The sequence below is a fragment of the Zea mays genome, chromosome 2 (assembly GCF_902167145.1).
Source record: "Zea mays cultivar B73 chromosome 2, Zm-B73-REFERENCE-NAM-5.0, whole genome shotgun sequence".
NCBI lineage: Eukaryota > Viridiplantae > Streptophyta > Magnoliopsida > Poales > Poaceae > Zea > Zea mays.
The window spans coordinates 193637007-193654711 of record NC_050097.1 but is presented as its reverse complement, the minus strand read 5'-3'; the positions used below and the strand labels follow the sequence as shown (position 1 = coordinate 193654711).

At 40.6% G+C, this 17705-nt stretch overlaps 2 pseudogenes across 2 annotated transcripts; both read right to left on the bottom strand.

The window, feature by feature from the left end:
- Positions 1 to 4050: 4050 nt before the first annotated feature.
- LOC103647519 (metallo-dependent hydrolases superfamily protein pseudogene) lies at positions 4051 to 5045 on the bottom strand (annotated as a pseudogene). Its single transcript, NR_160858.1, has 3 exons — positions 4836 to 5045; positions 4327 to 4410; positions 4051 to 4159 (listed from the first exon to the last, which is right to left on the bottom strand). The product of NR_160858.1 is annotated as a metallo-dependent hydrolases superfamily protein pseudogene (transcript).
- A 565-nt stretch (positions 5046 to 5610) lies between these two features.
- Positions 5611 to 14930, bottom strand: LOC103647518 (sodium/hydrogen exchanger superfamily pseudogene; annotated as a pseudogene). Its single transcript, NR_160857.1, has 5 exons — positions 14841 to 14930; positions 6487 to 6553; positions 6088 to 6389; positions 5867 to 6005; positions 5611 to 5781 (listed from the first exon to the last, which is right to left on the bottom strand). The product of NR_160857.1 is annotated as a sodium/hydrogen exchanger superfamily pseudogene (transcript).
- Positions 14931 to 17705: the final 2775 nt, after the last annotated feature.

The following is a 17705-nucleotide window of genomic DNA, read 5'->3' as shown; positions in this document are numbered from 1 at the left end:
GAAAAGAGGGACGCATCGACGAGGACAAGGAGCGAAGACCTGGAGCCCCGCCACCAAGGAAAGGCTCAATTAGGCCTCCAGCTCTATAGCCTTTAGGTCCATCTCCTCCGTACAGGTGACTTGGGAGCTTTTCCCCTCTCTCTTGGTTGTCTGTAATCTGTACTATGAACATTGACCGGTAAAGGTACCAGTAGCGTGAGTTACCGAAGATTAAATGTAGGGAGGTTTCGTCTGAACCGGTATAAATATTGTACCCATCGCACATACCGTCCAGAAACTAGAACGTCCATACAAATTTACTTGTCAGAGCTATTTTGAAACACTAACGGTCTAAGGGATGTATACCGGCATTATTTTGGATAGCGCGTGCATCGACTGTTTTTGGAGACCTGTCTTTTTGCGTGAATAAATGTTGCCACGAAGATAAAATTAGATATTAAAAATTAAATTATAGCTTTTTAGACGTGGTAGGCTGGTACAGTACAGACGCATACGATCCAGAAGTGCATATACTCATCATTATAAATGCACACACGCACTCGCACATCCTATCTATAGAACCACCTCTGGCTCTGAAGAACCGAGTTGGACAGGCGACGTGCGAATTTATCTACAACTAAAAGAATAGTGCCGTTAAATTCTACAATAAATCTAGAAAATACGAGCAGCCATGTTAAAAATCGATTATAAATACGAGCAACCATGCCTTCTCTTCTAACGGAGGGCGCTTTCACTTTCACCGCAACGATCGGCATCACCAGCTGCACCACCTTTTCCAAGTCGTCGTCGTTTGCTTTGGTCTTGCACGCACTGAACTACGCGTGTTCCTCCTCCTCCTCTCCCCCGCGGCCGTCGTGTTCCTCCTCCCCGACGCGTGCATGGCTTGCTTCCTCTGCGCGACCACAGATCAGCTCCTTGCCCCTTCCGTGCCGCCTGGTAGAGCGCGTGAGAACCAAGGCTGCGTGCGCGAACGCGAACAAGGACTGCATCGAGGTCGACCGCGCCGAGGCGTCTTGCGGCTTGGGCGATGGCGGCGCTTCCTCTGCCGAAGAGGAGCATCGGGAGCAAGAACAGGGCCGGTCTTTCAGCTTCAGTTCCTTTGACGAAGAGTTCATTGGTTCTCGCCTTCTCGGGGATGATGATGATGAGTAGCGTCGGTTTTTCTTCGTGGACACACTACTCTGATACTCACACAAGCAGCTACCGTGAGCATTTAACTGCTGTCCTACTAACAAGTTTTAACACTTGTGCTTCAATATTTTTTTTGCCAATCGCTAATTCATGCAGATCATTGTATTCATGTGCATGCAGTTCTATGATCAACTGGCTTCCTGGACAAGTATGGGGAGAAAGGCGACTCGAGGTGCTAGAAATGCTCAGTATATAAAAAAGAGTGAATTTTAAGATCCGGGGTTTGTGAAGTAGATGAGCTGCAAAGTGTAGCAGGCCGGCCCATCAGATCAAGGCCTTTCCCTCGGCCTTTGTGGCTAGCAGTATGCGATGAAAGTTCGTCTAAGAGCGAGTTTAATAATAGTCTATAATAAATACTTACCATGTTATTTGGTGCTAACAAAAAAACATTTATACAACAAGGTTATTTTATAAGGGGATATTGTATTCTTGCTCCCACTTTAATATCTAATTGTGATTTTGCCTCTACTTTATAAACTTTGTGATTTTGCTCACACTTTTCTCGGACGAACCTGAAAGTTACCCCTACTATGCTACAAAAGCGGGGATAAAATCACAAAGTAGGGGTAACTTTTTAACTTCACTTCAGAAAAGTGGGGACAAAATCACAATTAAAAATCAAAGTGAGGACAATAACATAATAGCCCCTAGTTATAGTGTTGACTCTTACATTATTCTCTTATCTCTCTTCTATTTCATGCTTTTGTCTTAGCCCACATAGGAGCTGACTCTTGCATCAGAGCTCACTCCATCCATTTTTTTATGTCTCTCTCGTTCACATAAGAAAAAATGTCATGTAAGTAGGATTAAAGTCTAAAAAAGAGACTCTGGTAGCTTAGCAAGCATATATAGTGGTGATGTAAATTACTGGTTTGTTGCCTTGTACTCTTCTCTAAATGCACGTCTCGCTCTCTTGACCGAATGAGCAACATATATATCCCAGTGCTGGAATAAAACCGAGTTACTTCATCAAGTTTGTTGTGGACCTATAGTTCTTACTGATCATGTACGTGCAGTTCTATGATCTACTAGCATTCTGTCAAAAAAAGTATGGAGAGAGAAGCACCTGATTGTGATAAGAAATGTTCGAAATATAAGGTGAAAGCGAACTTTGACATCCGGTGATTCGAAGTGTATATATGGGCTGCAAAATGTAGCAGGCTGGCCCATTAAAGAAGCGACCTAAAGTTTTCTTTCCCTTGCAGTCATTTTTGTTCCAGGCCTTGGTGGCAGTGGATCTATAATCTATTCATCTATACGATGAAAAATTGTCCAATCTAAGAGGCTGTTTGTTTATAGTGACTAAATTTTAGTCCCCTATTTTATTCTATTTTAGTTTCTAAATTACTAAATATGGTAATCTAAAATAGATAATCCCAGCGTGCCATCGTGACCTCTATCTTGTTTATTGGATTGTTGCTTTCTCTATACAGTCGAGTCAATCCTAGCTAACCTACACATGTTTCATTCCCTTGTGTTTAGCGTTACAAGTTACAACTCTCTAGCTAGCTTCGATATGCAGATTGTGAACTAAGCTTGTTCGGTTAGGAGTGAATTGAGAAAGATTGAATGAGATTAAATCTCATACTATATAAATTTAAATGTGAGAAGATTTATTGTCTTTAATTCTTCTTAATTCACTCAAAACCGAACAAACCTAAAATGGTTTTATTATTTATAACTGGCATAAGCAAAGTGATTCATACAAATACGGATACAGCTCCAAATCAACTAATTTTATGAGTTGGACGTCTGCTAAGCAAGGTTGCATGTGTCGTCCTCAACTCTCACAAGTCGTCATGCATGGCTAAGGGTAAATAGGCAAAACCTTCCCCAATGATCGAATAAAGTCGAGACGCTTCATCTACCTCCTCACTTTATGGTGGCCTGGTAGGAGGAACATCTTTTATATATTATCTAATAAAGAATATATCAACACTGCTCTGATCCGACCCGTGTTCCTCTTCCTACATTTTCAAAGTGAAGATCACGCCTTCATGGCTCCGCATGTGCCATGCCTGTAGATATAGCAAGCGTTCATGAGCGGCGATCCATGTTTAGATCACCTCCAATAGCCCATGTGCTCGTGCAATATACTGTTTTGTATTATAGACTGCATCGTTTACAAAGTAAAGTTTAAATACGAGAATAATGATGGATAAACTGTTGAGGATACTCTTAGCGAGCGAGGATCACTTTGCTCATTTGACAAATTTTTTATGACCTAAGCTTGTTTTCTATAAATATGAACATGATTAATATTTTTTGAAATTTTGAAATCTTGTTCACTGCTCATATTAGCAGATAACATGTGTAAAATATGTGGATATCCTTTGCGTTATGATGTATGTTCTAGGTTTCTATGTCTCTTTTACCGAGTCACTCACTTCCCTGGATAAACTCTAATAAACATGTGCTAAAAAATGAATCCAAGTTTGTGAGATAAAAAGACCAAGATGGGTTTACACTTTCACACACATCACTGTTTCAAGATTTATGCTCATTGCACTTGAGCAGCGTATGGCTGAAATCGTGGCTTTAAGCTTCTAGTTGTCACTAGGCACATGCCCGTGCGTTGCCACGGGATTTAAAAATTAGTATAAAATATATATATATATATAGAGCTTAGTTGATGTTTGATTATAGTGAACAACGTAGCCATCAAACTGTACTTGTACATGCTCAGCCCTAAATGATTTTACGATATAGTCTCAGTAGGGTACTTGTACATAGTCAGAACTTGCCTGACATGTCATCAAACTCATGAAACATGGCAAAATTGGCAGCGAGGGAAAATTATAAGACCAAAAACATTTCATAGGCATATTGGAAGTTCTACGGAACCAAACGCCAACCAAAAGGAAACATTTTTTAAAAAAAATCACTCTGACATCAGCAATCCTGGACGGTAGTACCACTCTCAAGCTGCGCATTAGCAGACGCGTCAAGATCCTGAGGAAAGAAGAGCCTACAAGATTGGTAGATCCATTAATCACGTATTCACATCGATTAAAAGATGACTTATCGAACACCACAGAGCTGGAGCTACAAATAAGCAACATGATTATGACATGGGTTGTTTCTAGTTACTGATAACCAGTGGAAAATTCTAAGGTTGGTACGAAGTTATCTTACCTGCATGTGTTGTGGTACAGAGTTCTACTCAGGCCTTCTATGTCAGAAATTCCTTTGCTTCCAGCCACTACCTCAAGAACTTGCCTGAAACTGATAGCTCCGAGTCAAATTTTCTAGGGGCAACATTCATGTGAGAATAAAAATTTGAGTAACAGGTAAGGCTGACGAGTTCAGGTCCTAGTAATAACAATGGAACAATCTTGACTTAGGGAATAAGGCTAATGAAGCACAAAAGTCAATGATCAATGCTCAACAACATTGATCAGGGTAGAAATACAAATTTCCATGTAAAAGACAAGTTTCTTGTTTAGTCTCTCTACAGAGAAGGGCATGAGTTAAGGTTGGATTGCTTGGATGCTTCTACAGAGAAAGCATGTAAAAGAATGGAGTACTTAAATGAGAAGCAAATATTTTCTACACTCGAAAACAGTTGTCATATTTAAAAACTTAGCAACCAATCTATCCGAGCAAGAAAACCCAAGAATTGATGGCAAACTGTTGCAACGTACCTGACTAAACAAGGCTCATTGCGACCTTTTACTGTTGAATCTGGCTCATACTTTTCTTTTTTCTTGGATGGCCAGACAGATTTTACATACTGGCTTCCAGCATGAGCATTTATTATGTCACAATATGGAGAATCTGTTTCTATCATCAACCTCTCGACAGGAATGCCTCGTAGAACCTCAAGATTTTCGTTAGTTTTCAGAGAGCAACCATTACACCTGCAACCACGATGCACAATCATCTGACCCGACTGGGAGATAAAGAATAACAGAGTATCAAATTTTACAGTTGTTTCAGTTATCAATATCCAAATGGAAATGTTCAACACAGAACTGAATCACAAAGAGGAATTACAACAGAATTCGGAATAGCTTGTTACAACTACCTAAAGGGTGGTCAATTGACTATCTTTACTCTAATGTTTATCATGTTGCAAGAGATCCAGATTTTTATTGCTAGGTAAAGAGATTTTACCGATAAACATCTTCTCAAAAGAAAGTAGCCTATCCCGATCTTCAACATTGTTTCTTTGAATCACCTGTTTGAAGACAAGTTAACTCACTGATTAGGTTTTAAATCTATGGTTATAACATTAAGAAGACTTGCAAGGTTGAATTTTGCAGTTTCAATTTTAAAAACAATTAAAGAGACTACATGGCTAATCGTGACATTTAGTTGAGAATGAAAACACTGCAACATCTATATAAGATTAAGAAATGAAGGTTGTTGATGTTGGTATATTTTCTATAAAATTTGTCAAAGTTAGAGAATTTTGACTTACGACAACAAAAAATGTCCTATGTTTTGGAATGGATAGATGAAACAAAAGCAGTAACACAATTCCAGACCAAAGCTCAAACCAGATAGACCAATCACAAGATTTACCTTATTGTAAGCCAACGCAATAGACACAACACCTCTCATGAGACCCGCCCACCAAACAATAACCTGAATGACCAATATCATGTAAGGAACATAACAACTGTTTCAAGAGAACATAAGAAGTTAATATGTTGCTAAGTTAAAGACTTACCTGCTGCCTAAAAGATATATTTCCATTTGGAGTTTTTTTTGTCAAATTTGATAGAAAGGATAGTGGGGAAACAAAAGTAGCTCTTGAAACCAGCACCAAGGCTAAAATGGTGCTGCTCAAAGCGATAGACTTTACCGGGCTGCACATGATAGAAAATACAGATTCAGAAGAAAGATCTTCTAGTTGAGCAATGAAGAGAGAAAAAGAGGGAGAGAGTATGCCTATAAGTTTGACCGACAATCTTCCACTTCTCTATATCCAATGCATCCATACCAACATAAAGAAACAGAAAAGTCTTGGAGATAAACGACAATGTTGCAAAGGCATGCATGTGATCCATCCAATAGTACATTAGCATAAGCATTACCAAAGAATGCATGATCAAAAGCAAATGTCCATACAGAAGGTATGAAGCTACTTACTTGGTTGTGACCCTCGAACTTTCTGTTACATTATGCCAAGTATAGTGTGACATTACGATACCGCAGAAAAACACAGTGGGAATGCCACTCAAATCGAGCAACTTACAATAAAAGGCAACTCGTTAATAACAATTTTCAGCTATGTTTGCTTTAAAAAATGCAAAATGTCTGCAAAGGTTAAAAGTACAGGGTGCTCACTTCAGCTAGCATGTAAGATAAATAAGCCATTAGCATCATAATGGAAACTTCACGATAGGTTGAATGCCTAGGGTGCATGTCAAATAAGAGGAATGTAAGATGTGGAAATACCATCAATTTTTTAATTAAAAAAATTGTGTTGTGTCAAGTACTGTCACACCCGGATTTCGGGGCACCAAGACCCGGGCGCGAACAATCACCAGGTGTGCTGGGACCAAGTCTCACACATATGATGAATCATGGCACAGGATCGAATGTCACATCTTTACTAAATAACAAGAGTTCTATACAAAATACATAAATAATTACATTATAAGGACACAACGGTCCAGCAACCCAAAGTTGACTGGGAGACGACGACCTAGACCTCTCACGAACTCGCTAGAGCATCCTCCATGCGCCTCATCCTGTAGTACATGTTCTTGACCTGTGGGGGGGGGTGTGAGACAGCAAGAGTGAGCTCACATACGTTCATCGCTCAACAAGTTGTGGGGAATAATGTGCATGAGCTCGCCAAAGGTGGGAGCTCACGTGAAGTGTAAGGCTTACCAAAGAGGATGGTTAGAGCTGAGCATTGCTTTTAAAGTTGGTCAAAATTTTATTAGCAGTTACTAAGTATAAGTAAATACCAACCCAATTAAGTAGTAGAACAAAAGTAACAATATCACCTGCGATGCAATGCATATGACAAATTGAATTTAGGTTCCATAAATTAATCATGTGAGGGTCCGAGCTGCTCATGACCGTGAACACGGCTAGTATACCAGTTTTACACTCTGCAGAGGTTGCGCATCTTTACCCATAAGTCATGTTACCCATCTGCCAAGGGATCGTGACTTCCCATACACCTCTACCGAGGAGGCGAGGCAGGGTAACACTACGAGGCCTTTACAAAGTTCCACTAGCTTCAGAAAACCCGCTACAGTTTATAGGAAGCTCCAATGCAGGGTTCTTGCCTGACCGCCATCACAGCAAAATCAACCAAGGACCTCCCTACACTGACCACTCCCCTACTGCCCTTGCCCCTTTCGGGTAAGGTAGTCCTCCACTAGCTTTCCTAATTAATCAGCCAAGGGCATCTATAAACCCTTGTGGTAGCACTGTTTTCCCGGGTGGTCGCTCCATGTTCCAATTAACATAATGATCTTATCATGAACAGTAAATAACAACGGATAACAAAAGTATAATCATGAATAATGTATCTTCATACCCAAAACCACATAAAGCACTAGCAAGTACTACCCAAAAAGTTCAGTGGTAAACAAGGTATAAAGATAATCAAACTAGGGTAACCTATTGGGTCCCATCAAAATTAACCTATGCAGATCATTATGATTAATTAGAACATGGCTGGGTAAAAAGAAGTGATCAAGGGCACAACTTGCCTGGGACTTGAGATTCCAGGTACCAACTTGCTCTTCAGATGACACGTGTTCTCACCGCTAAACGTAGCAATACAGACATACATGTATAGGCAAAATTAACATCACACCAAACATAAGAATAAACTGCGTAATAATAATCTATACGCTGCTACGAGATCGTAGGAATGAGAATCATTAAATTCGGAGTTACGGTTTAGAGTTACGATTTTCCAAAGGTTGATGTGATTAAATAGGAAAACTAGGTTCTAGGTTAATTATCATTAATTTAATTTTAATCCAAGTTATAACTTGATTAGAGAACGTATTTTAGTCAAATTACAACTAGGAAGTGAAAATACTACTTTAATTTTTAAATTAAGTAAGTTAATCCAATGGGCATATGGTAAACAAATTAATTATTTAACGCAACTTGAACGGGTCAAATCGGAGTTAAAACGTAGAAGTTATGAATTTTGTAAGCATTTAGTATTTCCTTTACACAAGAAATCATTTTCTAGGTCTATTTTATTAATTCCAGCGAATAAGTGTACTGCAGGCACAATTTAACAGGAGTTCGGGGTTCATTTTGTAAATCCGAGGTCTTCTCTGTAATGATCTTAACACTGACTCGGGTGGCGGGTTGATTTGAGAAAAGCCAAGGGGGTCTTTAGAATAAATGTCAAGGCGAAGGGGTATGATCAAACCTGAGCCGTCCGATCCTGGATCCAGGGACCAGATTAGACGACGAAGGGGTACGCGATCTGGACCGCCCGATTAGAGATGGAGGGCCCAGATCACATCGGGATGGCTTGGAACCGATATAGGCCCACAGCCGTTGGATCTAGATCTACGGCTCTGGTTTATCCCCCCCAATAGGTATTCCCATGACTAATCTCCACCGTCCGTTCACGATCGAACGACAGGGAGCCTATCTTCCACCCACGGCCGAGGAGCGGCGGCGCGCTCACGGGCACGGCGGCGCCATGATTGTGGTTCCCCCCCCAAACGAGCCAGAGCCCCAAACCCCAAATCGAATGGAGCTACACGAAGCTTTGATGTTTGCGAGCATAAAGAAGGAAGTCTTACTGGTTGTAGCGGCGTGGGGAGCACCTGGCCACGGTGAAGTGCCATCCATGGCGGAGTATCAACGTCGGCGAGGAAATTCGCACGCCATAGCCTGCTGATTCCGCCAGGTGGGGGCACACACATCATCCCCGCGTCACGGCGATGCTCCATGTCTTCTTTCCACGGCCAGAGACGCAGCCCCGACCGATGCACAAAGCGGCGGCAATCTTCTTCTCTCTCCCTTCCGCCTACGGTTCACTTGGTGACTGGGTGTTCGTCGAGATGGTTAAGGGAGCTAGAGCGGCCGGGTTTTATAGGGGCAGGGCGAGTCCGAGCGGAGCAGCAGCGAGATCAATGGCGGAGTTCGCGGGTTCCGGTGGTAATAGCCTATGGTGACTTCGGGTTCCTGTTTCACGCACGGCCCACGGGGAAGACAATCCTGGCAGCATGGGTCCACCAACCAGAGAGGAAAACCAGAGGGTTCGAGCGCGACCGTACAAGCGGTCCCACACGCCAGAGCCACCGGGATGACGGCCATGAGAGCGGGCAGTGGCTGGCCATTGGGCCCTACATGTCAGCGCGAAGAGCCACTAGCCAGACCGCGCGTGGATGGGGAAGATGGGCCGCATAGAGAAGAAGTCAGGGTTTTAGTGGGCCGAGAACTAGTAATTCAGCCCAGGAAGTTGTTTTCTTTTTTTTGTTATCCTTTTTCTTTTATGATTTGCATTTCTTCCTACATTTCAAAATTACCATTTGAATTTGAATTTGTTAGTGAGTCTTACACATGGGTCAAGTGCACAATTAAAATACCAGCATAATAGGATATATTTATTTATATATCATTATTATTATTATAGTACATATGCTTTTTCTCTTTTCTTTTCTATTTCTATTTTTAATTTCTAGTTCCCTAACTTAAGCTTGTATCACAAATGGGAATACAAAGTGCAACAATAATAATTTCAGCATGTAATACATATTTTTGTATTTATTTATTTGATATTTGTCTACCTTAATTTCATTATTCGAATATGCATAAGGAAAGAAAAAAAATCAATAAATCTCCAAGGGTTCCATAGATTCCAAAACACTTTTATATCAATTTATGCATTTATTTTATTTTTTTTATTATACCAATTTTAGGGCTTTACAAATCCTACCCCCCTTAACAGAAATCTCGTCCTCGAGATTTGTAAGAAAAGAGATACAAAGGGATTGGTTTGTAATTCGACTTTTAGTTCATAATTGGTTCAAAATTCTAGAGTCTCATTTTTTATAATTACTAGTGAGTGATTAGGAGAGCATAGGTGTCCAGCTACTTATTATGTGGGATAAGAGATGAATAGGTTAGGGCAAGAATAGATTATGGCAAGAAAAAGACTTCGTTCGAAATGTTTAAGTTTTGATTTATCTCGAGATTCGCTTTGACTGTTATATCCTTCCTTATCGATGTTGATCTTTTCTTCTCCGGTCTTGGTCTCATTGATTCGAGGTGAGTGTATATCATCGGGGTGGAGGAATATGGTTAAGATAGGTATGGGTGGAATAGACTACATGATGTAGGCCAAAATCTTGTTTTATATCAGGTGGGGATAGATAGATTATGCAATCCATCAAGACTCTATTGGCTGGGTTGTTTGCCCCAGACTGGTTGGATAAGTTATGTACCCTATTATGCAGGTCAAGTTGTTAGGTATAGCCGAGTTAATCTGAGTCCCCAATTTAGGCCTAAGTGAATTAGGAGTATGGTCTTATCTTTTGTACCAGCATTAAGTAACTTACTCTAGATTAGATCATAATAGATTAGATGGGATCTAGATTAGATTGGTATGACTAGTTTGACTAGATATGATCTAATTAATTTGCATTAGATCATGGTTGTTAAACTAGGGTGGATAAGTATGCTTATTAGGATATGATGGATCCATAAAGATAAAATCTTTTGAGGTCAGTTAGATCTACTAGGGTGACATAATATCTTTTCAAGATAAGATGAGTATCTTTTTAAGATAAGATGGATCTATGAGTGTATGATAGAATCTTTCAAGATGAGATAGATATTGTTAGGCTAGATACTTTAATGAGGTAGTTTATCTAGTTATTTTATAAATATTTTTTTCTATATGTATATGCAGATGTAATTGTGGACATTACTCCACAACTCATCACACTCAATCAAAGATCCAAATCAGACAAGTATCATAAGAACAAACATTCAAGTTCATAGATATCTACAAAAATAGTTTTATTTTTTTGTTCCTAAGAATAGGTCTCCTACTCCTAAAAGTTACTTTAGATACAGGACTTCAAAGTGTGAAATCCACATTTGTCTTTAGAATGAAAAGGTAAGAATAATCAGAGTAAAGCGGAAATAGATGAGAAAGATTAAGGAAAGTTTAGAAAAGATCAGAGTAGCAAAGGTAAGTAGACAATGGTTGTCCAGTTCTATCTAGGTTTCGTCCTACAGTCAACATTCCTCTGATACCACTTCTGTCACACCTGGATTTCGGGGCACCAAGACCCGGGCGCGAACAATCACCAGGTGTGCTGGGACCAAGTCTCACACATATGATGAATCATGGCACATGATCGAATGTCACATCTTTACTAAAGAACAAGAGTTCTATACAAAATAAATAAATAATTACATTATAAGGAGACAACGGTCCAGCAACCCAAAGTTGACTGGGAGACGACGACCTAGACCTCTCACGAACTCGCCAGAGCATCCTCCATGCGCCTCATCCTGTAGTACCTGTTCTTGACCTGTGGGGGTGTGAGACAGCAAGAGTGAGCTCACATACGTTCATTGCTCAACAAGTTGTGGGGAATAATGTGCATGAGCTCGCCAAAGGTGGGAGCTCACGTGAAGTGCAAGGCTTACCAAAGAGGATGGTTAGAGTTGAGCATTGCTTTTAAAGTTGGTCAAAATTTTATTAGCAGTTACTAAGTATAAGTAAATACCAACCCAATTAAGTAGTAGAACAAAAGTAACAACATCACTTGCGATGCAATGCATATGACAAATTGAATTTAGGTTCCATAAATTAATCATGTGAGGGTCCGAGCTGCTCATGACCGTGAGCACAGCTAGTATACCAGTTTTACACTCTACAGAGGTTGCGCATCTTTACCCACAAGTCATGTTACCCATCTGCCAAGGGATCGCGACTTCCCATACACCTCTACCGAGGAGGCGAGGCAGGGTAACATTACGAGGCCTTTACAAAGTTCCACTAGCTTCAGAAAACCCGCTACAGTTTGTAGGAAGCTCCAATGCAGGGTTCTTGCCTGACCGCCATCGCAGCAAAAATCAACCAAGGACCTCCCTACACTGACCACTCCCCTACTGCCCTTGCCCCTTTCGGGTAAGGTAGTCCTCCACTAGCTTTCCTAATTAATCAGCCAAGGGCGTCCATAAACCCTTGTGGTAGCACTGTTTTTCTGGGTGGTCGCTCCATGTTCCAATTAACATAATGATCTTATCATGAACAATAAATAACAACGGATAACAAAAGTATAATCATGAATAATGTATCTTCATACCCAAAACCACATAAAGCACTAGCAAGTACTACCCAAAAAGTTCAGTGGTAAACAAGGTATAAAGATAATCAAACTAGGGTAACCTATTGGGTCCCATCAAAATTAACCTATGCAGATCATTATGATTAATTAGAACATGGCTGGGTAAAAAGAAGTGATCAAGGGCACAACTTGCCTGGGACTTGAGATTCCAGGTACCAACTTGCTCTTCAGATGACACGTGTTCTCACCGCTAAACGTAGCAATACAGACATACATGTATAGGCAAAATTAACATCACACCAAACATAAGAATAAACTGCGTAATAATAATCTATGCGCTGCTACGAGATCGTAGGAATGAGAATCATTAAATTCGGAGTTACGGTTTCGAGTTACGATTTTCCAAAGGTTGATGTGATTAAATAGGAAAACTAGGTTCTAGGTTAATTATCATTAATTTAATTTTAATCCAAGTTATAACTTGATTAGAGAACGTATTTTAGTCAAATTACAACTAGGAAGTGAAAATACTACTTTAATTTTTTAATTAAGTAAGTTAATCCAATGGGCATATGGTAAACAAATTAATTATTTAACGCAACTTGAACGGGTCAAATCGGAGTTAAAACGTAGAAGTTATGAATTTTGTAAGCATTTAGTATTTCCTTTACACAAGAAATCATTTTCTAGGTCTATTTTATTAATTCCAGCGAATAAGTGTACTGCAGGCACAATTTAACAGGAGTTCGGGGTTCATTTTGTAAATCCGAGGTCTTCTCTGTAATGATCTTAACACTGACTCGGGTGGCGGGTTGATTTGAGAAAAGCTAAGGGGGTCTTTAGAATAAATGTCAAGGCGAAGGGGTATGATCAAACCTGAGCCGTTCGATCCTGGATCCAGGGACCAGATTAGACGACGAAGGGGTACGCGATCTGGACCGCCCGATTAGAGATGGAGGGCCCAGATCACATCGGGACGGCTTGGAACCGATATAGGTCCACAGCCGTTGGATCTAGATCTACAGCTCTGGTTTATCCCCCCCCAATAGGTATTCCCATGACTAATCTCCACCGTCCGTTCACGATCGAACGACAGGGAGCCTATCTTCCACCCACGGCCGAGGAGCGACGGCGCGCTCACGGGCACGACGGCGCCATGATTGTGGTTCCCCCCCCAAACGAGCCAGAGCCCCAAACCCCAAATCGAATGGAGCTACACGAAGCTTTGATGTTTGCGAGCATAAAGAAGGAAGTCTTACTGGTTGTAGCGACGTGGGGAGCACCTGACCACGGTGAAGTGCCATCCATGGCGGAGTATCAACGTCGGCGAGGAAATTCGCACGCCATAGCCGCTGATTCCGCCAGGTGGGGGCACACACATCATCCCCGCATCACGGCGATGCTCCAGGTCTTCTTTCCACGACAAGAGACGCAGCCCCGACCGATGCACAAAGCGGCGGCAATCTTCTTCTCTCTCCCTTCCGCCTACGGTTCACTTGGTGACTGGGTGTTCGTCGAGATGGTTAAGGGAGTTAGAGCGGTCGGGTTTTATAGGGGCAGGGCGAGTCCGAGCGGAGCAGCAGCGAGATCAACGGCGGAGTTCGCGGGTTCCGATGGTAATAGCCTACGGTGACTTCGGGTTCCTGTTTCACGTGCAGCCCATGGGGAAGACAATCCTGGCAGCACGGGTCCACCAACCAGAGAGGAAAACCAGAGGGTCCGAGCGCGACCGTACAAGCGGTCCCACACGCCAGAGCCACCGGGATGACGGCCATGAGAGCGGGCAGTGGCTGGCCATTGGGCCCCACATGTCAGTGCGAAGAGCCACCAGCCAGACCGCGCGTGGATGGGGAAGATGGGCCGCATAGAGAAGAAGTCAGGGTTTTAGTGGGCCGAGAACTAGTAATTCAGCCCAGGAAGTTGTTTTCTTTTTTTTGTTATCCTTTTTCTTTTATGATTTGCATTTCTTCCTACATTTCAAAATTACCATTTGAATTTGAATTTGTTAGTGAGTCTTACACATGGGTCAAGTGCACAATTAAAATACCAGCATAATAGGATATATTTATTTATATATCATTATTATTATTATAGTACATATGCTTTTTCTCTTTTATTTTCTATTTCTATTTTTAATTTCTAGTTCCCTAACATAAGCTTGTCTCACAAATGGGAATACAAAGTGCAACAATAATAATTTCAGCATGTAATGCATATTTTTGTATTTATTTATTTGATATTTGTCTACCTTAATTTCATTATTCGAATATGCATAAGGAAAGAAAAAAATCAATAAAACTCCAAGGGTTCCATAGATTCCAAAACACTTTTATATCAATTTATGCATTTATTTTATTTTTTTTATTATACCAATTTTAGGGCTTTACAAGTAAAAACCTGCCAAAGTACAACTTCTTAATGGTATAAGCACTAAGAAGTCCAGACTGCAGAAAAAAAAACACATGTCAGTAAACTTTAGCAAAGCTAGAAGTGGAAGAGCATATAACTTATAGCTACTCCAAGAATGGTGCTGGAGCTGAACAGATAAAGGAAACTGCCAATGAAGTTCAGTAATTTGGCACCGCTGATATTTCCAGGATCAAAGTTCTAGATTGCATTGAACAACACAACAAAGTTGCGTCATTGACAACACCTTCACCAAACACGAGGTTGTACAAGAATGGTGTCTCATATTGGCTTAACACCTGCAAGGTGCAAACCGAGTCTGTGGCCGAGAATATTGCCCCAAGTGCTGAAATTTAAGATGTACAAGAGTCAGAAAGAAAGAACTGTATATGGGCAACATAAGTGTTTATGCTTTGGGTGATGAACTTACCAAGATAGTCTTCCAGTTCAAGTGCGCCGATATTAAGCCTTGATATTAGTCCTAGAGCGCCTATTGAGATCAAATGTGAGTTAGGCAGGCAGAAATCCAGAAGCATATAATCATGTTAAAAGTGAAATTTAGGACCGAACCTACCAAGGGATATTAGAGTAAAAGAGATCAAGGTGCCAACTGCACCAAACAGTGTAATAGTAATGAAGTTTCGAAAGAATTGTTTCTTCTTCACTTGGAACCTGGCTTATTGGGGAAGAAAAAAAGAACTGTGAGTGGGTTATACACAAAGGTTCTTAGTGCCAGATATTCAGCATAATCATACATGACAACATATCAGCTACACTCCTAACGCCAAAGACTTAGTGGAATAATTGCAGATTTATATTTGTTCTTTCATATGACTGAATGAGTTCATGAGCGCACACCAAGACACTGCAAAGAAAATAGATGTGCATAAAAATGTGAATACCTACAGCCATGTAGCAATTTGTTCTTTCATATACTCATTTTTAATTGCCAATCAACATCAAGAGCAAGACCATACTAAGATTCCATTTAATGGAGGTATATGTCACACTATCAGTGTATCATAATAATTGAACTAAACCTGCTTTATGGTTGAAATTTTACCGAACCAGAGGATGAACAGAATGGAAACAATGGGTATTCAGAAACAACATACCTAAAATCCACGAGATCATCTTTACACAAAAATGAAACTATCTAATTGTATAAACCACCTGGAAATGTAAATGACATGTCCAAATATAGAGCACTGTGCTATTGACACAAACATGAAACTATAAAATAAAAAATGGCTATAAAATTATAAAACAAAAGGGGCAACTGTTGTTTGCTTGACAGCTTGAGAGAAATGAAGAAGGTAGAAGTATCTTCCATTTAGGGCTAGTTTTTCCAAATTGGGGGCTGGGTCAGTGGGTTGCCCTAGAAAAACCTGCATCTAGATTTCACGTACATATTTCCACCAATCATGTCATATGATCTAAATTACCAAACAGTAGCTAAGATACTGGGCAAATAAAGCCTCATTTGACACAGTTAAGCTTCGTCATGAGCAGCTTTCTTAGTGAAGCTTATCAGTTTTGGATTTTTTTTTGACAAAACAACTTTACCGATAGCTTCATACATGACAGAGGGGAATATGTGAGAGTTGTACAAAGCTACATTTTTCAACTTCACCTCTCTCATCTTCCTTTGTGAGAGGATAAAAAAAAGAAGCTCCATCAATGAAGCCATTAAACTGTTTTGAAGAAGGATGTTGAACAAAAAAAGACAACTCGTAAAGCTTTTAGTGAATGCCAAATAGAAACTAAGGGATCCGACAAGATATATAATGATTAAAATCCACCAACTCTGCTACAACCATTAGAATTAGAACAGAATACTTTTAGTGTATTAGGATAGTAACTAATTGCATATGAATTTACAAATAGTAAAAGATAGACCTCATTTCATAAATCATAAATAAATATATTATGAGGGTCTGCAAACCATGAAACAATTCCATTCAGAAACGAGAAACAGAGGCATAGCAATTTTATGCATAAATACTTCCTCTGTCACTCATTGTATGAGGTCCTGTCCCATTACTAAACAGTTTTGTGCCCCAATCAAAAGCATGCATAATGACCCTAATGATGAACTAAACCATGCTAAGCAATCTTTTAGACATATTTGAGATCTTTTGAGTGAGAGCACCTAGAGGGGGGTGAATAGGTGATCTTGTAAAAACTTGAAACTTAAATCCACAAACTTGATTAGGTGTTAGAGCAATAAAGCCAAGTGGCCAGAGAGGAGTTCTTGCGAAACACAATAACCACAAAAAGATCAACACAGAGAGGCACAGTGGTTTATCATGTGGTTCGCCCAAGTCTAACACTTGCCTACTCCACGTTGTGGCGTCCCAACGGACGAGGGTTGCACTCAACCCCTTTCAAGTGGTCCAAAGACCCACTTGAATACCACAGTGTTTCTCTTCCTTTCACTATATCCCGTTTGCGAGGAATCTCCACAACTTGGAGTCTGTCGCCCTTACAATTTGGTAATCACAAACAAGCACAGAAATAAGGATGGGATGAGCAACACACACAAGACACAAAATCAGAGCACAAACACGCACACAAGTCACAACTTGAGCTCGCAACACAACTCGAAGAGTTCTCTACTCAAATGGAGCTCTAGTTGCTATCACAAAGAATCAAAAGCGCGGAAATGGAGTCTTGGTGCTTAGGGATGCTCAAAGAATGCTTGGTGTTCTCCTTCATGCGCCTAGGGGTCCCTTTTATAGCCCCAAGGCAGCTAGGAGCCGTTGAGAGCAATCCAGGAAGGCAAATCTTGCCTTCTGTCGACTGGTGCACCGAACAGTCCGGTGCACCACTGGACACTGTCCGGTGCAGATTTCT